The 25,814-nt window shown below is 32.1% G+C and overlaps 1 long non-coding RNA gene across 1 annotated transcript in view; it reads right to left on the bottom strand.

Moving 5' to 3' along the window:
* Nucleotides 1–214: 214 nt before the first annotated feature.
* The window catches only part of LOC146996810 (uncharacterized), a 149,276-nt gene continuing 123,676 nt past the window's right edge, over nucleotides 215–25,814 (bottom strand). Inside the window, exon 3 of the long non-coding RNA XR_015041474.1 lies at nucleotides 215–556. This is a non-coding gene — a long non-coding RNA (uncharacterized LOC146996810). The remainder of the gene's footprint in view (nucleotides 557–25,814) is intronic.

The raw sequence follows: 25,814 nt of genomic DNA on the forward strand, positions 1-25,814 counted from the left end.
TTTTTCCCAAGAATTTACAATATTTTTAAACTTCTAATGTAAAACTATGGCGTTTACAATATTCTCAAGTAAAATTTATTCCTTACTGAATTTATAAAATGTGAGACTTATAAACTGAACTTGCAGAAACATTCTTTAGCAAAGAAAAGAAATAAAAAACTAAAGAAATAAATATCACAAAACGAATTGCTAAATATAACTCCAAATATTTAAGCAATTTTTTATTCTATCAAGTTACCTACAAGTTTTAAATGATATTTCTTCTTTTTCCTTCTGTTTGTAAACTGTTTTGTTAATTTCTTCATCTTGTTCTCGACTGCTTTCTGTCCTTCTCTATGAGGTGGAAATTGGACTTAGGATGTTGCATATGCCAAAAGATTTATGAAAACATCTTTGGCGCGGCAGACATTGATCGTTTTCAGGACATTGATCATTTTAGACATTGATCGCTTTTTCTGTCCGTATCTATTTCGTGCATCGTTGAGATACACGCAGCTGATAAAACAGGAGGAGAAATACTTTCGTTACTTCTCTTTGTGCTGAAGGTAGAGTCTGCCTGAAATTTAGAAACAGCTGTCAAAATGTTCTCTCAACTTTTATCCTAAGCATTTCTTATTAAATTGGAACTCAATTGCAGGTATAAGTAGCTTAAGCTTCCCCGGTTAGATATCTATCACTTTGCTACCGAATAACTGCCCCCCTTCAATAACAGATTAATGTTTGAAAACTGAAGAGCACTCTTACAAACATACCAATTAAAGAACAAATACAAATCTTAGTTCAAAGTTCAATAAATCAATGTTCTAATAAATTTTCATTTATACAGTTGAGTGCCTTTATCCTAACTTACTTTTATATCGAACTATTGTTTACGATAAATTAATTTTCACAGCAATTAAATCGCATGTTAAATTTTTTTGTTGCTTGAAGAATTTATTCGACTGGCGGCTCAGCATTGAATGTTCTAATTGTTTTCAATGGGGAATGTGTACTTTGTCAGTTACGTTAGAAAAACTTATCTTCTTTAATTTCATTCCTTCTGTAATGAGCACTCTTCTGATATTAATGAAGAAATGCAGACCTGAGACGTGATGTGAATTTGTGTAAATTTCACCCGAATGCAAAGTAGTTTAATGCATAATACGCATCAAATTTAAAAATTTATCGAACAGCATTTGTGAGCTTAGGCTGGCTGTAACTCTACTCTGAATTCTCCTGTTTTGTAATTAGTTTGCTAGAAAAGTTTTTCTTCTCATGATTCCTCGTGAACACTTGGTCAAGAAGGTGAAAACATCATATTCCATCTTATTAAACTTGACTTTGTATTGTAAACTGTTTCCTGCCTTCGATTTAGCAGGGTTTTGATAATTTTCAGTTTGCATAAGCATAAAGTCGACATGTTAACAGATATTTTTATTTGCTTTTTACTTTGTTAGTTATGCTTCAAAACAAGATATTAGACGGAACGAAAAGAACGAAAATTCGTTCGTCAGTTTTTGACAGTTTCTAAGCATTCAGTTGGAAACTGTAAATTTATTAGCATAACTGTACAGAGATAGATTCTGCAACATAAATCATAATAATAATTTTGGGATAAGAAGTTCTACAGATTTTAGATTTTGTTCATGCATGCTGGAGCATCTGCAGCGCCTTCGAGCTTTTACGTGTCAGTGAGTGCACAGGGATGCTGGATGGTGTAATAAATAAAATTTTAAAAACAAAACAAAATAAAAAATACAAAAGGCTTATAAAGTAATCTTACTATGAAAACTGAACATATGAAAAACTAATGAAAAACTAAAACAAAAGTTACTGGCAACACTTAATACAGTGTCAAAAATTTTAAACATATTTCGTACCTGTTAAATTTTATGGCATATTAACTTAATATTTTATTTTTAAGTGCAAAGAAAAGGGTGTTTAATAATAAATTTAGAGTTACCAAAAATTGGTATAGGTCATCTTGTTAAGAAAACTGAACATTGATATGATGAGCTGAGTAATGGATGAAAAAATAGATAAACATATTTCAATACTTACCAGGCAGTCGCTAATTTTGAAAGAACATATGTTACTTTTAAAAACTTTGTGATTTTGCTGTTTAATTTTATGTAGCGTAAGTGGGAAGAAAACAATCATTAATAGTAATAAAAAAGACAAAATGGTAGCAAATAAATAAAATCTGCTAATTCCTGACAATGTCGGTCATGCTACCTGTTAAGAATCCCTACCTTTGGATCCAGTACTAATTTAAATATTTTTACTCATTTCATTTAAATTACTTTTCTACTGTAATATCGGGTGATAAATAAATAGGCTACAGTTTAATTGTCATTTAAATTCAAATAAAATAAACGGACTTAAAGTTTTATTTTTTTACATAATGGATTGAGTTTCTAATATAACATATTACAAATTTTTATTTGTTTTAAGTATTTTACTTTTAAATCTCTCTGCTCTGGATTTTAAATTAATCCGTGCACGAAGTTTTCAAAAAACGACTCCATAAACAAGCGAACATCAGTAAATGAGATGCTATATAAAAACCGTCAAAAAAGCAACCCGCGATAAATTGAACTGAACTGAATTTTAGCGGGATATGCTATTTTTATATGCATTATTTGAATTTAAATTGTTTAAAGAAATAATTTTTCTTCAGTAGGTCGGCTATGTTAATGATGGTATTATTTCAGTGGCAACAAAAATGATCTATATAAAATTTTATCCATTATTACAGGAAGCTTTAATGCCATTTAATTCCCTTCTGAACTTGAATCATCTAAATTTCTTCCTACCTTTGATAATTTTCTTAATAGCCTATGAATTTATTTTTTGTACCACAGAATACCGAAACCTTCCTCAGATAATTTTCTGTATAAGACAAATTGTACCATTTTTTTAAATGAAAAATTGTTTCATTTTAATTTCTTTTTCTCACTATTCAAGGTATGCTTGTTTGAACATACACTTGACAACGAAATACGTTTCTTTAAAAGCAATTACTATTGACAGAGACTTCCCACTTCATACCACTGCACGTTTAAAGAAGTTTCTATTCCAATAAAAGAGACTATTCTGTCAAAAGAAATGTTTCTAATTATTCAATTGATATTCTGCTTCCTACAGCTCTCAGTTAAGAAACTGTATATACTCTGAACGACCCACCTTTCATTTCACTCATTTTGTAAATTTCACAATTTAATTCTTATCTTTTATAGTTCTTGTAGGTTTATTATACGGCGACAATCAAGATTACATTTAAACCTTCGCAATAGAATTAGAAGTTTATGTTTGAAAGGAAAGGTGGTAAATCAGCCATTTCTTGTAGCATTTTGATAGCGTAATCAGTACTGTTTTCTACCACAACTGTCAAAATTTCTTTTTTAATTGGGATCATGAATTTCTTAAATGCTTTCTATACCTAAAACATTATTCTCAATTTGAGTCAACGTTTTAATTATGACATTTGCATTTTCTGATTGTCAAATAACTTGCTTTTTGATTTGTGTTTGGGATGTGAGAAATGTGTTGCCACTGTCCAAATTAAAATATATGCTAAATGTATTTTCCTTCAGCAAAGCGTAAAATATTTCATTTTCTTTCTTTTCTTCTTATTCTGTTATTAACTGACAAACTTAACAAACAATGCACAATGAACGTGATTCATTTCAGTTATTATAACCTCGCTGGAACTGTGAAATTACACTATCTGGTTACCCAAAAATCATCTATATGTATAATGATGAGTGCTCATTTGTTTGTATGTATGTCATTCATACAAATCTACACTTTTATTCTCGTCTTGCTGAAATTTTGCACCCTTATTCTCAAACAAGATTAAGATCACTGCCTACATAAGCTTTTGAAAACCCCTCCACTTATCTACACTCAGATAATCTCTATTAGAACGGAGCACTCACGATCCCACCTTATGTACACATCACCAGTATCAGATTCCTGTTCCCATTGATGCATTCTTTGGATTCCCGCTATCAGTAGAAGCCATACATGTTAAGCAAGGAATTTATAATTGTTTTGCTTTTGCGGTGGCTGGCTCTTGCTTTTGCGGTGGCTAAACGTTATCCTAAAAGTAAGTAGCGCCTTCTAGGTGAAGGAAAAGAGTTAGTAGTAGACAGGCTTTATTTTAAATATTATTTTAGTGAAAATTAAATTTTGTTTTTGTTTCAGTTTTCCGAAATTTTAAAATGTCTTTAACATTTTCACGTACAGCGTGCAATTAATTATTCGTTAGTTGATTTCTTAGTTATGACGAAACATATCAGCTGCATAATATCTCAGTAAGGGATTTTGATTAACTGAATTATTACAATATACATTAGTCCTATATGCTTGAGGGCAGGAATGCTTTTGTGAAAGATTTTCTGAGGAACTTGGCTTGTATCAACGTTATAGATCAGGAAAACAACGAAAGTCAATACGAAAGTCAAGTAAAATTTCACATAATTCATTTTGAACAAAAATAAGAGGAAATTTACTGTCTGCCCGAGGTTTCGAAAATAACTACCCCTAAATGAAGCCTTTTCTTCTGGGTAAAATGCGGGCGATTTCGGATGTTTCAGCTAGTTAAAAATAAAATGTATTTTTGAAGTTCTTTTTTCGATTGTCTCATTTAACTAAATAAGAAAGTACGTAATTATTATTTTTGGAATACAACTAAATTAAACTAAAACTAGCTCATGCTTTAAAACTCATTCATTTCATAGTATTTTAACACTAACATAAAAACAATTCACAGAATACAAATCATATACATAAATTGTAATAATAAGGCTTCTAAAATCCCATGAATTGCAACACTACTGAAATCTTGAAACTCACAATTTTAAATGCATAAAAATAACATGTTCCGCGTTCTCCAAAATAAAGGTTTTAAAACTAAGATTCTATTTTAAATCACTGTACAAATCGTTGTGATCAACAGCTTCAAAACAAAGAATAATTAAATTAAACATTTTGATATTTTCCAATGCTTTTAAATTTTGAATTAGTATTTTTTATGTTAGTCCGTATATACCTTGTGAGTAACAACGCCAAAAGAACAAAAAAAAAAAAAACTAAATAACAATTTGGAACTTTTTTATTTTTTTCATCTCCAGTAATAATTTTTACAAGTGACGATATCTGGAGTAAATCATTCGGATACTTTCACCAGTTCACATCCAAAATATAAATAGTATATCGAATATAATTAACTATGCCATCATTTATTACCACAAATATTTGCTTTTTTATACTTTTTTGTTTTCCTTTCATTAAAAAATAGCGATTTCCGACATCTTGCAACAGTTCCCAAAGCGTTCTTTTCAGTTTAAATATTTCCCTCCTGATCATTTCGCTCTTCAATTTTTACAAACTTATCGAAAAATGTAAGCAAAGTTTAACTAACAAAATGAACATCTTCTTTTGAGCTTCCTTCTCAATCCATTTTTTTCCTCTAAACTTTTATAAATTCTATTTTACGCCATAAACTTGTTAATTTATTAGCCTTAATTTTACTGCCTTTTTCTCCTACATAGACATCCCTCCGTTGCTGAATGTGATTGTTATAACTGCAAAAAGAAGCATTAGTTGGTGTCAGAATTATAAAAAGCTACAGCTGATATCATTTAGTACGGTAAATTCCATTTAACTTTGGTACTAAATAGACTGAGAGTAAAAGTACTTAATAACTCTACATGTTAGAATTAGTACTTGTGCAGTAAGTGTATTGATAAATATTTAAATTTTGATACGTATTCTTTTGACTTTCGAGAACTTTCAGTACTTCTGTTTTTTATCGTTTGGCTTGTAACCCAAAGTAAAATTCATTCGTAGATTAGTAGACTTTGTTTGAAATTTTGAGTGATTGTTTTGTTTTAAATTTTTGTCCCTGTACGATACCAGTAAAATATTTAAAAGTCAGGTATTTTATAAATTTTATTTGAGAAATGCTATTTATTTTATTTAAATATAAAATAAAGTTTTTAAAAATCCAAGGTTCTTTTTCCCCTCATTGAGCAGCGCTTTTATAACTCTTTTTACGTATGACCCCTTTTTATCATCGAGATTTTTTCGCTACACCAGATATTAAATAATAAATATTAACAGATAAAATAAAATTAATAAATTTGTGTGTTACCTTCATTTATTAAATATCATGTTCTTCACACTTAATGCACATAAAGTTCAATTCAACAACAATATTACAAAATATTTAAAACATCAAAACAGCATATCTTTAGAATTTTCGATACTCACTCTGGAGTATCGAATTTCGATACTCACTCACGCACTGGAGGTAAAAAGGTTTTTTTCGTATAATGTTGCCCCTGCTCGCATTCAAATCGTTGAGTTTGTTAATCAAAAAGTAGTAAAAGTTTTACAAAATTTGAAATAGATACTAAAACACCGAAATTGTATATTTAGACTTCCAAGTGCCAATGTTCGGTTGGACTACGTAATTCAAAATTTGATGGCTCAAGGAACCGTTATTTCTTCACAATACGAGAAACATTCACTCATTCATGCAGATTTTTCATTATTCATTTCCCTTAAATATAATACATGGTGATAATATTTGGCGGCAACAGTTGAAAAATGAATCGATGCAAAATGCAATTTTGAAATTAATAGCCCTTCTTGGCTAACGGCCATTGGACTTATAAAAATAAATACGTTTCTATAAAACAGTTACTTTTTTCGTAAATAATACACACTTTAAAATAAGTTGTCGCAGGATTTGTTCAAGTATACGAAACTGAATGAAAGAAAATCACGTTTTAATGAGATAGATGTCCTTGTTTCTTGCTACAGAATAAATTAAATTTTGCTATGCAATATTTACCACTTCTGAATATAAAAGAAAGCATCTTCAACACTGAAAAACGTTTTGCAGCATTACTATTTGAGATTTAATAAGTATTAAGGCTGAAAAAGACGTTTCACATAAGTGTGTGGTCCTGAATTGCAGAGCATTAAATATCATTTCAGAAATTGTGGGAAATTCAGTTCTAGCTCCAATCTAGAATTTTAAATTTCAATCACTCGACAGTTCAACTAATTTCTCTTTGGCTTTATATAGAGTCCATTAAGATCAAGCAAAAATGGTTTATGAATCCGCGATATAACTTTAAAATCAAAATTTGATGTAATATATTTAAAAATCTATGTTTCTAGGATTTTTAAGTGATTTATAATAATTTTTGCAATTATATTCTTTTCTAGACTAGAAGAAAAACACGCTAATGTGACAATCAAAATCGCAAAAACAACCTTGTATTTAGCGTAAGTATAATGAAACACTCAATCGATTTCGAGGTGCCCTCGACATCGATTGAGTGTTTCATTATACTTACGCTAAATACAAGGTTGTTTTTACGATTTTGTTTATATTCTTTTCATTTATAAAATTAACGGTAGTCGAAAATATTTCGAAATACTCATTTTCCGCTCAGAATCCACATTTTCAACTACGGACCTTTTTAATAAAACCTTTAATTTTATCATGCTAAAAAAATATATGGCTAATTTTTCCTTAAAGAGACAAGTTGAAATCTTTTAGTTTCTCAAAAATATCAAACAAACAACATAACTTTGATAACTATAAATCATTTTTAAAAATAGAAGCAAGATCAGATTTTTATTGTGTTAAAAACAAAATAATTTTGTCTTTTAATAATACGAATTTTCTTTAATTTTACCTTCTTGACATTCATCTTATTTCTACACGTAATTACAATTTTTGTATTCGGATTCCATGTCTTTACAGAAATTTGAAAATAGGTGACTGTTAAATGAGCAATTTTTAATTAAATTTATAAATTTGACAGCATTCTGGTGCATATTGTGCACTTCCGTTGCTAATATTTTTGCTGCAAGGGCCTTTCGATGGATCAGGCAGTATATAAAAGTTACATATTCGCTGTCAGCAGCTTAACCAGATAATTTAAAACTAATATTCTCGCTCGTTATATTTTTTGCATCATCAGTGCATACTCTAGAGTACGTTTTCTATTGTAAACCTTCAACATTAAAAATCGTCCGTGTTTTTCCATCTTATATGTCACTGCAAACAACGAAGAAAAAACAATTCTTCATCGATTTCTTTTTATTAATGTATCTGATATATACTAACAACTGAACTATTTCGGAAGTATCAGTTGTTTCGTCCAAATGAATTCTAAATTTGGGCTTTATTTAAGTCTAGTAATAAGGAGCTCAAATCGTTGATGATTTCAGAAATTATATTAGAAACAGTGTAACAAAGGGATATTTCGACAAAGGTACGTTTCGTCTTTCATGGCCATATTTAACATTATAATAACAGCAAGTAATACAAGATCTTCTTCAATGGCGCATGGCTTTTTATTTTTAAACATCAGTTATAAAACTGCGTACGACGACAGTCATAAATCGTCATAGTTGCTAACAGTCATAAATCTCTTAAGATATTGGTTTCTTTATTTGAATATTTTTAACAATAGTTTGAAAAATCCTTCTGGTTTAACGTACGAACAATGTTTTTATTCAAGATGTTTTTCTAATTTTGATGGTTCCACACTGTGCATAGTCAAACCATTACTGCAAATTAAACAAAAATTTATTCATTCCCCTTACAGTTTGGGGAAATGAAGCCAAACTGGAGAAATGTCTAATAAGATTTCCTTTTTCGCATATCAGATTGCTTCGTACTGGTTACCACATTCGGCTTGAAGAATGATATAGTATTATCGTTATTACTCAAGTTCAATCCTTTATCCGTTGGTAAAAGATATTTTACGCTGAAAGGTAAATCAAATACCTTTTATAACAATTATTCAAAAAATAATAAAATCTGAAAGATTTCAGATTTTAAATTACATCCAAAGGGGCGGTTTTTTTTAACATTTTGTGTTTTACCTTTATTTATTAAATATAATGTTCTTCGCATTTAAACCATAAAATTCAGCTCAAGAGCAGTATCACAAGATAATTTTAAATTGACCATATCTTTAGAATTTCCGATACACAGTCTCACGCGCTGGAGATAAAAATGTTTTTTCTGTACAACGTTGCAATTGCTCGCTTTGAAATCCTTGAGTTTGTTAATCAAATATTCGTTTAAGTTTTATAAAATATGAAATCGATAATAAAACAAATTCCAAATTTCAAATTTGGTCTTCCAGATGCCCATACTAGGATTAAGTCATTCAAAATTTGATTTCTCTAGGTATCGCTGTTTCATCACAATGCGAGAAATATATACGAGGTTTGGAACTTTAATAGTGGCAACTATTTATTTACAAGGAATACAAAAGTGATTGATGTCACCATGTTTTACAGTCCTTCAATACAGTCGCCAGCATTGTGTACAACCCGTTTCCAACGATGTGGAAGTCGCAGAATACCCGTAGCAGCGCCTGTTTTGTTGATAGTTTGAATGGACCGTTCTACTGCCGCAAGAATCTCAGGAACAGTTTGGAAGCGAGTGCCACGAAGTGGTTCCTTCATCTTAGGAATTAAGTCATAGTCACAAGGGCTTAGATCTGGGGAGTATGGTGGATGGTAAAGCACTTCCCAGCCTCATCGCTTGAACAAATCAGTCACAGCTTGCGCTGCATGCGGCCGAGCATTGTCATGCAAAATGAGAGGAGCGTTCTGCAGAAAGTGTCGCCGTTTTTTCTCAAATCTGGTCGAAGATTGTGCTCCAAAAATGAGCAGTGACGGTCTGCTGTGGGGGAACGGTATGCGTTAGGATGACACCATCACAGTCGTACACGAGAATCACCATAACTTTCACATTGCTGGGGTTCTGACGAAATTTCGAATTTCGTGGTGACCTGTGATGACGCCATTCGTTTGATTGTCGTTTCAGTTCTGGCTGGTACGATCGGGCCCAAGTCTCATCCAGCGTACTGATACGGCGTAAAAAAGCATCTCCTTCGCGCTCATAGCGCTCCAGGTGGGTTCGGGCAGCATGGTATCGTAGCCATTTCTGCATTTCCGTCAATTGATGTGGAACCCATCGTGAAGCAATTTTTCTCATGGACAGGCGTTCCTTCAATATGTGCAGCACAGTCGTATGCGCTAATCCTTTTTGTCCGGCCAGCTGACGAATCGTTTGTCGGCAATCACTGTCCATTAGTGCGGCAACAGCTTGCACGTCTGCATCGCTGACACTCGGACGACCTGGCCGCAGCATGTCTGCCACGTTTCCTTCATTGAATGCTTTCACCCATCTTGCTACGGTTCTGTAAGGCAATGCAGATTCCCCGCAAGCCTCTTGAAGCCCTTAATGACACTGTCGTGCTGTACGACCTCTGGCACATTCAATTTTTATCCAACATCGTTGTTCTTGTTTTGAAAACATCCTGACAACACTTACTTTAGACCGCGAGCTAATACAAGGATTCGTTCTTCGCGTCACTCCGCATGCGCGTGAGGTAGGCAGGACGAGTCTTTTTGCTGAGAGGTAAGGTAGGTATGTAGTTTACGTGTGGTATACGCGATATTCTTTGGTTTTGTTGCATAGCGTTTTAGTCAAAAACGCTTTTCTCTTTCGATGTACACACTTGTTACGATGAAACAGAAATAGCAGACTATACTGTGAAAGCATCACAATACTAATCACATTAGGACCTACCATGTTCTCTGAAAGTTTGTATGCCACAGGACTTTACATGCCGTGTGACTATGCTTTTGCATCATTTCATTGCATTGTTAAGACAGCTGTGTCACTAACAGCTGTGTATTTTGATTTCGAAATAATTCATATCTGTTGTAACTGCCATGCGACACCACTGCTATGATACCCTTTGTGGTATTTTTCAATATGTAAATATAATTTACATTTTATAAATACAATTTACTCAGTTTAATAATATTATGATTTTATAGTTTCACTGCATAGAAAATGCAATGCATTAAATTAAAAATATTGAAAGGATTGTAATTTTTTTTTAAATAATGTATCTGAATTAAATTTTCTCGACCGCTAAATTTCCCTTTGAGACCCCACTTAGGGTCTCGACCCACTGTTTAATAATATAGAATCATATAGAATTCCATATAGAATCCATATAGAATTAGTTTGCTGAATTTATTAAAATTATTAGCTATAAACCTGAGTTTTGATTCCATGTCATGACTGAAATGTACTGTGTGTAATAAAGAGGGTTTAAAATTAAAAGGTTTAAATATTTTGAGTTCATACATGAACTCCAATTACGCAGATAAAGATGAAACTTTCATTCATGATTAGTTAGTATGATTTATAAACCAAATTATTAGTCCAACTGGAAAGTTTTTGGACGCTAAAGACAAAACGTTGCCAAGTAAAACCATAGGGGTGCTGCAGCACATACTCCCTTGCATACGTATCATACATCACATTTCCATCACAAGTATTTTCTCTTTCCTTTCCACATGCCATCGTGGTGTAGCTGAAAGTACATTCGACACGTACGAATATGGCAAGGGCGTTGTGAATTTCTTCAGTTTCTGTTCATCACAAGTTTCTAAAAGACTCTGAAACATATTTACACTTCTCTGTATCAAGTCTACCGAGGTCCAGAATTGTAAAAAGCGTTAAATACTGAAAGGTTTATAAATTTTGAGTTTATTCATAAATATTAACCCCAGAGATAAAAGATGAAACTTTCGTTTATGATTCGTTAGTGATTTATATCATTACCCCTAAACTAAAACGTTTTCGGACACTAATGATAAAACGTTGCCGATTAAAAATACAAGGTCGGTGCAGCACATATTTCTTGCATACATGTATGTAAAATATAAAAAAATACGATAGCTTTGCTCTTCGCGAACACGCAACCTTTAATTAACTTTCTGCAATTCAGGATCTTCCCCTAGACCAGTACCTTCTAGAATTTGCTAGCCTATTACGTAACCGCTACTATAAATAACGAATGCGCGCCATTTTGCGTCAGAAGCTCGCCTCTCCTCTTGTGCTGTACATCTCGCCGCAGCTTGATCTAACTTTTGTTAGAAATAATAATGACGCATAAAGTTTAACTTTAGTCGTACTTGTTTTAAACTACTACTGAATATGTGATTTAGAGAATTTCATAAAGCATGATCTACGGTAAAAATTGAATTAAAGCTATGGAATAAAGATGTGCCATTAAAAACTAAATCAACTTGCCTCTTCATTTGGATTAGCCTTACAACTCTGTAAAATCCATGCCTGAACTTTGATGCCGAAATATCACATGTATATAGCGGTCTTTGCTCACCTTTGGGCTCATACACAAAATATTAATACAAATCACTATTATATGTAAATCGAAAATAAATTAAAAGAATTCATATAATAATACATAACAGCATTATAACTCTTCAGCAAGTGAATAAACCTAGTTGGATTTCTTAGCATTACTGAGCTCTAAAATTTTAATTATTAGAGTATCAAAGTAGGCTTGCTTTCGAGGAGAAATTCCTAAATAAGAATGCTTTATATTTCATGTTACACAGACACTTCCTAAAATTAACACAGTAAAAGCCAAAATCCTCTGAATATTAAAATTGCTAGTTGTGGCAATGAGAAACTCTACAGAAACGTTCCCTGTTTTTGAATACCAGTCTTCCAATTTGAAAGCTTTTTTATGAATGCATATTATCTTTCTAATACTAGAGCAATGTAGCTAGAATAGATAGAATACTAGAATATAATAATGCTAAAATTTAACACCACAAGATTATAAGAAAAATATACCGGACCGTTTTATCTTAAAAGATTTAACAGCCAAGCTTTAGTTCGCAATTTTTATATCGTTTCAAGGGAAAACATTCTTTTTCTTTGGGTGAATAAAATTCTGGCCTTTCATGTTTATTAAACACTTATCGTTTTACATTTACTGTCACTTCTTTTCTGTCGGCCCCCACCAGAATGCAAATTAGTCAATGTAAATAAGAAAAGAGATTGAATTTAGGATACACTGACTACCAATAAGTATTTGGACACCTATGCAAATGACGATATCTTCTGTCCTAAGGTACGTCACGGACTCCGCCGGTATATATCGTGTAGGAAACAGCATCGGCTTTAGTCGCAGGCAAGATGCCTCGCAGTTCGAAGCTCTCTGATTTCGAGAAAGGTATAATTATCGGGTATCACAAATGTGGCCGATCCTTCAGGGACATACCTAGCGATCTGAAGTACCCAAAATTTACAGTGGCCTATGTGATTAAGAAGTGGACGGTGAGCGGTGATTGTCGGAATGTGCCCCGAGTCGGCAGACCAACGAAACTGGGAGATAGAGACCGACGGAACTGTCCAGAGAAATTCGGAAGAACCGCACCCACCGATGGCCCTCATCCGCGAGGAGTTTCAACAGGCATCCGGGAGTATTGTTTCAATGAATACCATCCGTAAGAAAGCACATCTGCTTGGTTTTCATGGTCATGCTGCTGCCCATAAGCCTTTGATCACAAAGTCCAACCGCGCTGCTCGGTTAATGTGGTGCAAAGCACATCGAAATTGGACCGTAGATCAGTGGAAACGGGTTCTTTGGAGTGACGAATCAAGGTTCACCCTTTACCGTTCGGATGGCAGGGTCTGGGTCTGGCGTCTACTTGGAGAACGTCTCCTGCCAGAATGCTTTGTGCCAACAGTCAAGTTCGGCGGAGGTGGAATTATGGTCTGGGGGTGTTCTCTTGTTTCTCTTGGAGGTCCCCATTCTGGTAAGCTCAACTCCGATGCCTACTGCACTATTTTGGATAAAAATGTGCTTCCTACGTTGTGGCAGTTTTACGGGTTGGACCCTTGTTACTTTCAGGACGACAATTGTTGTCCTGTTGTCATGCCAGTTGTCATGTTTCGACGTTAACCAAGGCTTGGTATGGTGCCAATGGAGTTCATCGAATGGACTGGCCTGCCCAGAGTCCAGACCTAAACCCTATCAAGAACCTCTGGGACGAGTTGCATCGCCGAATTCATTGGTGCACTATCCGTGCAAAATCGATGAAGGAACTTCTATGTCTTCTCCAAGCCGAGTGGAAGAAAATACCACTAGCTATCATACAAAGACTTGTGGAAAGTATGCCCTGGAGGGTCCACGCTGTAATTACCTCTCGTGGAGGCTCTACCAACTATTGATTTTGAATAAAGTTAGTTTTTCTTTTCTATCACAGGTGTCCAAATACTTATTGGTAGTCAGTGTAGAGTATTTCGAAGTGATTACTGACAGTCTCAGCAGGGTTTTTGCCCAGCCTTCTAACTTCACTTGAACTTTCGAGGACATATGCGAAAACTTATTGGGGTACTTTGTCGAAATGAAGTTTTGATAAAAATGTTTTATTTTAAACCTTCTCCCTTGTCGGTGTTACTTTAATGGAAGATTACGAAGGGTGATAAATCGCCTAACTGTCTATGCGGAGTCTGAGACAGCTTTAGGTTTTGTGCAAAACATCGTTTTTGTATTTAAGTAATCAAATATTCAATGCAGCTCGATATTTTTAAAAATTTCTCTAAGCAAACTCTTTTCATCATTAAGCTTATTTTCAGAATTTTTTAAAATGCTGCATTTGCTCCTGAAAAAATTTAATAAATTTTAACTCATTGGCTTTCAAAGTTAGATTTTATTACGAAGAAGGATAATATATTACTCCCACATGGAAATTCAGTATTCTTGCTCAAATGTAATATAATAATACATAACAGCATTATAACTCTTCAGCAAGTGAATAAACCTAGTTGGTTAATTAACATTCAATTACCTTTGGCTACTGAAGCTATGGGAGAATAAGTTATTAAAAGTGTAATTTACTCAATACTAATGACCAAACATTACGTCTTCAAATGTTTAAGCAAAATATGTTTAACTGCATATAGGATTTAGAATTCAAACTTATTCAAATGCGCACTTTCTGATTATTCGCGTCACCGATTTTCCTCAATAGAATAATAATATTATTTTAACAATCCAAGAAGAACCCGCATTTCAGTTTGAAAAAAGGAGCAGCGAATTCAATTTTTGTGCAAAAAAGAAATTAAAAGGATTTAAGAAAGCAGGCTACTTTCCTATTTACTAAAAATACATGTTTCCTAGTGTAATTACTGTGATCAGCGATGCTTGTGCTAAGATTAGTTCAATTTCAAACTCAAGAAAAGCTCTGAAATCGTTTTAAAAAAAGAAACTTCCATTGGAAATAGAAACATAATTGTCATACTGGAAAAGACAAGAATTATACGGAGACGTGAATGTTGTACACAATACATAACTGAAAAAAAACTGAAAACAGCGAAATTTTCAAGCATTTTTTCAAAAAAAAAAAAGAATACAGAAGAATTATCATGACATAAAATTAATTTTCCTACACAGAATTAAAAGTCCTACAAGGCAAATATATTTGCAAACTAAAACTGATGATTTAATTAGACATAGCAAAATTATCAGAATAAGGTACAGAAAATGGTACAATCATAACCCATAAACAGCTTCACTTAGTTAAAATAACATAGAGGTATTTTGTTCCCAAAATTATGAAATGGAACTATATTAAATATGATTAATTTGAACAATGCACATGAGAGCTATCCATCTCGTGTCGTTATTATACGTATCCCATTACTGGCTCGACGTTATAAAGAGGATTATAAACCATGAAATGTGTTCGTAAAAATATTTCGCTTAGCATTGTATGCTGTGTTATAAAATTGTATTTCTTGTGCTTCTGAATCAGATTTACAATTTTCACTAGTTGCTTTCTATCTATTCAACAGCTAAGAATAAACTGAGTAAGTCGAGAGGGCTTTGGACAAGCATGGCATTTCATATCAACTATTCATATTTTACTTCTATCCAAATGTAAATTATTTTGCTGTTGTCAAATTTTGTCTTATATATAGCAAGATTTCTCAGAAAGATGGCTTTCTACAGAAATAAATTCAGATGGATGAAAAGATGATGCATGATGTTTTTAAAGGGTCTTAAATCCATGTGAAATCGTTAGCATTATTTTCTGGAAGGTAATTTTCAAAGCAATTGACAAGCTGTTAAGTGTGTTTCCAAAACAGTGGTTTGCACAGGAGCTGTTATATATTCTTCCTAAGATAGCATCAAGACATTTATGGTATGATTCTGAACCTATGTGGATTAGGTTTCATTTCAGTGAAAATATTGGAATATTTTGTGACACACTCTTTATATGAAACAACTTCAACTAGTTCTGTTACAAGGGAATTTTCTAAAAACCCATAGGTTCCTAAATCAATATTCAGTGGTTTCAAATACCACGTCCAAATAAAACTTGCCAAATATTGTTCAATGTAAGAATATCATCCACTTTTAACTTTAAAGAATACAGTAACTTTTGCTTTGGGAATAGTTTTATAATTGCTGCTGGTGTATTATTGTGTTGTTTTTCTACTTTAAGTATGCTCTTTGGTCTATTTGCATCCTTTACAATACTTTATATAAAAGTAGCATAAATTTTCTCTATTACTAAACAAGTCCCAAAGCTATAAATACAGCTATAATAACGCTTCTAAGTAATGCTTGAATATAAACTGTGCTCATCTGGAGTCCTAAACGAAATCTTCGATAGGAACAATGGTCATATAAGTATGCTCTTTGGTCTATTTGCATCCTTCACAATGCTTTATATAAAAGTAGCAGAAATTTTCTCTATTACTAAACAAATCCTAAAGCTATAAATACAGCTATAATAACGCCTCTAAGTATACAAGAAGAAGTTCAAGACCGTAAGAAATGCTTAAATATAAACTGTGCTCATCTGGAGTCCTAAACGAAATCTTCGATAGGAACAGTGGTCATATAAGAGGAATATTTTCATTCGTTGCATTCCTCCACTTCACATATATAAGCACATCTAAAAACGACTGGGAGGAACACAAACATTCCTCAATCAGCTAATCCTTTGATAATGTATTTCTCTTTTCGCCTTTTCGAATACCAGGAAAAGTTAAAGAGCAATGGAGTCGCATATGTTATCTCTGATGTTCCCGTCAGCTAGTTGCATCACAATAACACATAAATCATGTCTATATTCCGTATACAGTCTTGAGAAGACTAGCTTTAGTATCCACAAACATCTAATCATGTCGAGTTAGCCTTAAAAAATCAGTTTTCATGTGTTCAAATTCTTCTAGAGTTTGTTGTATTAACACAAAGTAATTCTTCATTAAAAACAAGGTCAAGAGACACATTTTTAAAAAACAAATTTAAAAAAGCTCCTAGAATAATTTTCTTCAAACTTGAAAATGGATATTTTGCAATAATTTATGACATAAATTCGGAAACTAATCTTCTTTTCACTGTAAATAAAAAACCCGCATGTATTCAAGAATTTTTTTATTTATATCTGAATGGTATAGCTTATTTTTCAACATAGTCACCATGTTTATTCAAGCACTTGTCATAGCGCTTTACGAATTACAAATCACTTCTGCATCAACCTCTTCCGCCTGCGACTTCAACCAACTTTGTCACAAAAGTTTGAAGTTTCACATCATCAGCGAAGTGGTGTGTTCCAAGTTACTTCTTCACTGCAAGGAACAGATGATAATCAAACGGAGCAAAGTCCGGGCTGTAGAAGGATGTTGTTTGGCGAAATCATCACCCACTACAGACGAATCATCACTCACTACAGATAAAAATATAACCTTTAACTTAAATTATCTAATTCATATTTTACATTCTCTATACGTATTTTCTGTACAGAATTCCTTCATTGAGAAATTTCGGAATTAAAATATTTATCTCTAAATCCTTCCTAAGAGTCTCGCCCTCAGTAGACATTGTACTGAAAGCCTGTATTCTGTGTCTAGTCAGCATGATGCTGAGTTACGAATCAACAGGCACACCTTCCAAACTTGTAATAACGGCTCATTGTAATCAGTAGTACACACTGCCACCTTTACAACGCTTTATTCTCACTATATCTTATAATGATGGAAACGCAGCTATCAAAATCTGACAATATAGTAGTTGGTCACTTCACATTTTTCTCAAACTTGGGATTGCCCACGTACAAAGTTTACTGCCGTTTTTAATAAATATCATAGAGATTTCTCAAGTACTAAATGTGTAAAAATAAATAACTCATAATTATTTGCAAGGAAAAAGCATTTTTAAACATATTATGTGTCATGTTAGACTGATTACTGAGAAAAGAAAAATAATTCTGATGCAAATATTGTTCAAGGGAAAGAAGAGGGAAATTCTTTAGTGGTGATATTCCTTTAAAGATAAATTCAGACATTAGTCAGACCAAACATGCGGAACGTAGATAAAGTCCCTTGTAAGTTAAGAGCTATGGGAGACAAAAGTGGAAGGCACATCTTATAACAAAAATAAGCAGGAACACAGTGAACCAAGAATAATATTATGATAAGAAATAAAGAGTTAAACTTTTGTTGCTTGTGTCTGCAAACACATCCTGAAACGTAATTAGACTAAAGGCCCTATGGCGTTTTCCTAGATATTGTTCAACTGATACAAGCATTGTGTTTTATTTTCCTTTACGCAAGTTATGTTCTTAAATAATAAATATTTAATAATTTTACTTATTTCTCAGAATTGCTGCGTTCCCTGTCAGAATATTAGATAAAACTTTTATAGACGGAGTGCACATCATGATAAAGAAGCAATGACTGAAATTTATTTTTAAAAAATGTCCAAGAATGCTATTATTGTTAAGGTCATTTTGAAGACATAATTTAATGACATAATTTTTGAAGACATAATTGCACTATTAAATTAATGTTTCATTTAACAGTGCATTTACACCAGATCCATAAATTCCTTAGTGGCCTTTATATTCTCAAGTGTTCTCTGTAAAATTCTGATTCGGTTACAAATATGCTTTAAATGAGGTAAATATTTATGTTTTACAATTTTTAGATTTAAAAAATACATTCTCTAAAGATTATGAAATCTAACCCCTTATACTGTTCTTGATCTCTATGGTTACATTTACCAAATGTTGATATTTATTATTAAAGAAATAAAGCATTAAAAGGTTGACTTCCATACAGTAAAAATTGATCGAGATATTTAATTTCAAAATTTGAGATTTTTTCCACCCGCTTTAGCATTTCTTGAGGGATAGGTTAAATAAATTTAATAGCATTCAATGATATTCTTTTGTAAATTTTCTGGTGTGTGACATTCTTTGTATTCATTTATTACGTATGGTAAGGCGAAAGAATTTTCACGCAAGAAATTCATTATATGTTTTTTCCAAATGCTAAAACTATGCGATTAATACTCTCATGAAATTCCATTAATTACTATCACCATCTAAATATTGTACAAGAAAATTTATTAAACCCGAAAAATGTTTTATATGTGAAATAATGCTAAGAGTTGGCTATATGCCAAGACTGCCATTCCTTTCTAAAACACGAATTCTATAGGATTCTGTAAGAAATCATTTTCTTCTTGAAACATTTTATATTGACCAATGTTTCTCAAAACATTCAGCATGGCAATATTTGTCGCTTAATATAGTAGTACACGGGAACTAAAATTTTTAGTTCTTTAAATGAGTATAAACTCTTTTTAAATATAATTTCCTTACTTGGGGGATGTATGTTAAATTTCCTAAGTTAAACAAAGTTGGCTTTTTAATTTAAAAAGTCCATTATGTGAATATTTTTATTTAAAGCATTTTGATAACTGGAAGAATATCAAAGACCAATTATTGCAAAAATAAAGACCGCATAGGAACTCTTAAGGACGCGGTGTGCACTAGAGGTACGTTAATTTTTTATCTCATCTCTCATAGATGATTGGTAATTGAGTGCTTCACGTTTAAAAATAATGTTCCAAATAGCTGAGATAGTTCTGTCATTGAAGGAGGCACCAATTTATAGTTATCTTGTCTGCTGAATTACAAAAATTCGAAATTCGATGTAACGAACATTGTGTTGGTAAAAGGACGGTGCAATACTTTTTTGTGGAATGTTCGTTTGGATAGAAATTGTGCAGTTGCAGTCGGTAGTCGAATCCTTTGAACAGCGACAAGTGGATACGAGTCAATTTACGTTAGAAAGATAATCCACGACGGCATCCCTTCCCATAGGCAGATAGGCCTCATGTGCTTTGCCTAAACCAAACCTGAACAACAGCAAAATACACTCGTGCTCCGACGCCTGAATTTCATTAATTGCTGTCATAATAACAATAACATTTTTTTATAAATATGAATGCTTTAATATGTTGTTCATAGTGTTATTTGTATACATATGTGTTTATTTAGGAAGTTTCACACTGTTCTTCCTTATCTTAAGTAATCATAAAAAATAGCAGTGCATTGTAATAATTCTAAATTTATTTTACCCTCGAAGCATTTTTCAGCTTACAGTATACTACACAATTTTCGGAAATAAAAGATTATCTGTGTTACAATGTCTTTTCTGTGCACTAAAACGTGATTGAAGTCGAATTTTAAGTTAAGTTTTGTTTATATTGTGTACAGTTGCCCGAAATTAAGGGAATAGTTAGTTCTAGACTGTCAATGAGAATCGAGAGGACACCTATATTTGAGACAAATGTTTTGATAAACACGATATTAAAATATAATCATACTAGTCATTTAATTTTCCCCTAACTAGTAAAAATCATGCTTATTCGCATTTAAAATTTTAATATCACTAAAATTAAATTGAAATTTTGTCAGTTTTGTATGATACAAAATTTACTACCATTTATAAATTTATAAATTCACATTAGAATTATAAAATTAAACTCCCTTTTGCTATGAGAAAGTCGTTGAAGACTGGAAGAATTTCTGCAATGAAAGCGTGATTTATCGTAGATTTCTTACCAGTGGGCGAGGGGTAAAGTTGCTGAACACTTGTAGTTCAATTCAAGTTCAAATCCCGGGGAAAGAGCTGGCTTTAAGGGCATTTTCGCGTTTGCAGTTTCCCTTAGAGAGTCTTCCACAATGGCATCTCTTTCTTTAAGCATTTTTTTTATTTGAGAGTGCTTTAGTGTTACCAAATAAACTACCATATATTTCATTTTCCTATAAAAAGCATTTCAGGGTTGGCTTATTTTCTAGTTATTTCGACTGCTTTTTATTCCGTTCCTAATTACAGCTGTTCGCTGCTGGGGTGAATAAGTATTTTCAAATATATTTATTTTAGTTTCGATGAAATCGAACTTTTCATATAATTTATAAATCTCCATAGCGTTTTTCCCTTTCTAGGACTAGGGACTTAAAGAACGCTTTGGTTCCAAAATTCGAGTAGATCATTGAATGCGAGTTCCTTTTTCTGATCCGAAGTAAACAGTTCTTTGCAAAGGCATCCAAACTGCATAAAAATCTCTTTTTCTACAGCTTGGGAGAGTCAACAAAAGTGCGATGTGATGTAAATCCTAGAGGCGTAAGTTGGGATAGTACTGCAATTTGGAAACTTTTTTATATGTGTTATAAAATATTCATACTTCCATTTTTAAAAAGAAATTTCAGAAAGACTTTTGCATTCCGAAAAGTAAATTTATGAAATATTCATGAGGATAAATAAATTCAAATAAGTTTATGAGAGATTTTATAGAACATTACCCTGGCTCTCCTTTCTAGAGTTTCCAGTGCTCAGCAAATATTTTAAAGTAATTTGATGCAAATAATGTCTGGAGCATGCTTCAGAGTCTGAACTGTTTCAGTCTGGTTTAAAAGAAAACACTACTCATGCTATATTATAATATTTTTTCCAAAATAGAGTAATTTTGTAAATATTACATGATATAAAAATGATAGATTCTTTTAACCTCTTCGGGGTATGATAATAATAATAATGAAGTATCCAACTGAAGATTTCCTCCGGAATTTATTTTAAATATTTAAAAATCACTATCGTGGAAAGCTTTAGCCACTAGCGAAACTTGTTTTAAGAAGGAACTTGTTTTAAGCAAGAATTAATAGTTAGCAACCGAAAAATATCTTTGTATTCATAACTCCTTCAATCCATACTGATCCTCATACATTTATTCTTTCCTGTTCAAATTAAGACATGGGTTGAAATATTTCAATTCACGTACAATAATGTCGACGAGATATATCGTTATTGTTATTTATCTGTTTATATTTATCTGTTTTATTGACAAATATAGATTACAAATCGACTATAGGTCTCATAAAAGTCAGCTTTCTGTCTACCGAACTATTGAGAATGTATCCTAAATTTATTCGCATTAAGCATGAATTGTTCAGATTTTATCTTAGAGGAATATTAATCGAGTCATTTATGTAGAACACACACCCAAGAATTCTGATATGGGTCATTACAGGATGGTTAGATATAGTTTAGAACTGTTCAAATTTATCCTTAGCTTATGCAGAATATGTATGCATTACACTATATATTTTTAAGTGACTTCTGCCCGCTGCTAAGCAGCTGTTGAAGCTATGATGTATATTTGTGGCAGTTTAGCTCAATAGTAAACCATTAAAATTTCTAATCATTTCTAATCTTGTCAGTAAGATTCTTCTTTTCTTCCAGTACCAGTGACATTGGAATCTTCTTTCAATGCCAGCGGCATCATGCTATATATTGGTAATCCTTTGAGCGGCTTGAGGTTTCTCTAAGAAAGAACAAATTTCCCAAAACTACAATGAGAAAAAATGATTTTCTTGATTTTAATGTAAAACTTCTCCTGGTATTCTATTCTTGGATTTGTGTACTTTTAATATATTGCCTTAATTTCTTTGACATATTTTAATATGCACGTATATATACGTTCTTATAGATATCACAAAAAATATTCTAAGATGTATATTAAAGGCCTTGCTGGTTAGAGGTTTAAGTTACTTCTGCCCTCTGTTAGGCAGTTGTTGAAGCTGTGATGCATATTCGTAGCAATTTGATGATATTAAACCATCAAAATTTCTAATCTCGTCGGTAAGATTCCACTGTCAGCACTCTTCTTCCAATGTCAGCAGCATTGGAATCTTCTTAGAGTGTCGGTGGCAAAACCCCATCTATTATTAAGTGACTTCTGCCCTCTGATAAGCAGTTGTTGAAGCTGTGTTGTATATTTATGGCAACTTAGTAACAAACCATCAAAATTTCTAATCTTTCCTGATTCTTGTTTTCTTCCAATGGCAGCGACTTATCACAAAATCAGGTTTTTTTATGGCATTCACACATAACTTGGCTGGTCCTATTATGGCTCTGATGGTCATAGATAACTTGAAATCGCTGTATACTGGCAAATATTCTCCAGTTATGTAAATTATCGCAGCTCTGTAAATGATTAAAAGTATTATGTCATTTCCATATTGTTTATATATATTTGTATACCTTTATGCCATTTCCACGTTGTTTACAGGTGTTCTGCTATTTCTGTAAGAATATAGATTGTAGGTATGTATCTTTGCAAGAATATATATTCATTATTTTGTCTATTCACCTATGATCTACACAAAATACTTTGAGTTAGATTCTATATGAATCACTCTGTAATTTGTCTTTTCAAAAGTAAAAAGCCTTTCACGTTAGCACTTTGCTCTTACAATAGAAAACATGAAAATGTGCGATAAATAAAACGATTTATTAAACGAAACAAAAGTAATTTTGTGCGTTTGTGCATTAACAGTTCCCGAAAGTTTTCATGATTAGATTGATTAATAAAAATATAAATTTTAGACTAATTTTTTGCGCCATCATTACGTAATTGTTAAAGTTTCGGATTGAATGTACGTGTATCATCCATGAATCTCCTTTACGCATATAACACAGTAGTAATTCACAAAATAATGCATTTTTATATGGATATAATTCTCCAAGCTTCCTCTGGATTCGTTATTATTCATTTCTTTTTCATTTCCAGGCAGTGTAGGAAAATCAGCTATCAAAACAATTGCCTTCGCTTTCAAATACATCTATTACTATATATGCTTTAGTTCAGGATATCATTTAACGTTATTTTCATAATCTTAATGGGAGATGTCTGAGATACATTTGCTACACTTCTTTCAAAGGCAATCCACTCTTGATAGGAAGAGAAACATAATTTTGTTTCTAGTATAAAGGTTTCTTTTCGCGAAACTAAGACTGAAATTGAAAAGCAAATCAAATCTCACAAATAATTCCGTTTTTCATTGTCATTTTAGTTTCTTATAATAGTAGTTTTTAGAACTGTCATTATCTGTTTCATGTTATTGAGAAGCTTTATACATGAAGTTTGTATTTCAATCTGTTATAATTAACATCTGAAATTTGAATAAATTTGTAATTCACTATTTGCTTAAATGCGCGTTTTTAGCTTATGGAGGTCAGAGATATTTCTGTAAATTACGGATATTGTAACTGCAGCGTACTGTCGAAAACTGTTAAGGTTTAAAACTATATAAGAAATATATTTTCTGCCTTTAGCTACATGTTGCTTGCATACAAAATGTGTGCCAAGTTCTAGCGGTTATCAGAAAAAAAACCAGGGAAAACAGGGGGGAAAATTCCTAGATGTAATATAGCTTGACCCATTTTTTTTTTTTTTCCCTTCTTTTTTTGTTTGCGAAACGTTATAGCACTTTCTCAAAATTTTATATTTATCAGTTTACTGTATTATTACTAGAAAAGCCTTTCATTTTTTCTCCAAATATTAAGAATTCAATAAATTTACATCACAATAGCCTACTGGCATTACTCATAGTAACTTCTAACAGCGCAAAAAGGGAAACCCGCATAAGCATTCTGAAATTTATATTGGATTTGCGATATTGTTCCTTGAATAAACAATTTATAGCACCATCACGTTTCCCAGGCAAAGATTTAGCATTTCACTGGTAACATTTCATATTTGAAAGAAAAGATACATATGGCATTTGAAAAAAATTCAAAAGAATAGGTTCATGAAATATGCATGTTGTGTGAAAATTTTGGGGAAGAAAACGAAAGTAAAAAATAGCTCAACGCTATGAAACGAGTTCGCTTCTTTGTTGTTTGGAAAACAGCTTTCATATATCAAACGAAATTAGAAGTTCAAAAGACACAACTACTTCAACGAAATTTTAATGTAAAAAGAAATTTCTAGACTAAATTGGTCAAATTTGAATGGAATTTCGATGATTTTTAAATGGTTACTAATTATATTCTATTGAACAAAAATTATAAAATTACAGAATTACCAGCCTTCGTCTGGCTTTTAAATGCACCGGAAAAATGGCTGAAGGGAACACCAAACGTTAAATTTAAAAACTGCGTAGAATTTTACTCTGCAGAAAAACTTCATAAAAAAACGTTATTACGTATAACAAAATTACAATGAAATAAACAATATCCCTTAATGCAAATATTAATTATCCTAATAAATAAATTAACCAACTTCTCTTTGCAAAATCTTAAGAACTCAAATGGTATAAAGGAAGTTAAGAACTTTGCTTCCTAAAAAAAATCACTCCAAACTTTTCAATATCTTAAAATAACATAAAAGAATACAAAAAACAAACAATTCTGAAATGCAAAGTATAATTAATAATATTTTATCTTATATTTTCAAGAGAAAAAAATTACAATGAAATAAACTATATCCCTTGATACAAATATTAATTATCCTAATAAAAAATTAATCAATTTTCCGTTGAAGGAAAAAAATCTTGCAAAACTTTTCAATATCTTACAAACAGTGAAATAAGCAAAAAGTAACATGAAAGCAATTTAAAAAACATAATTCCACGCAGAATTTTACTCTACAGAACAACTTTATCAAAAAAAATTAATATATAAATGAGAATGAAATATGCGAATCTTTTAAAAACAGTGACATAAGAAATACGATGAAAAATTGTTGCCAAACCCATATTTCTAAAAGAATGAAACTATTCAAAATGATGCTATTTCATCAAAA

Source organism: Stegodyphus dumicola, chromosome 6 (assembly GCF_044657685.1).
Source record: "Stegodyphus dumicola isolate Sdum_Otavi_A_Nest chromosome 6, ASM4465768v1".
NCBI lineage: Eukaryota > Metazoa > Arthropoda > Arachnida > Araneae > Eresidae > Stegodyphus > Stegodyphus dumicola.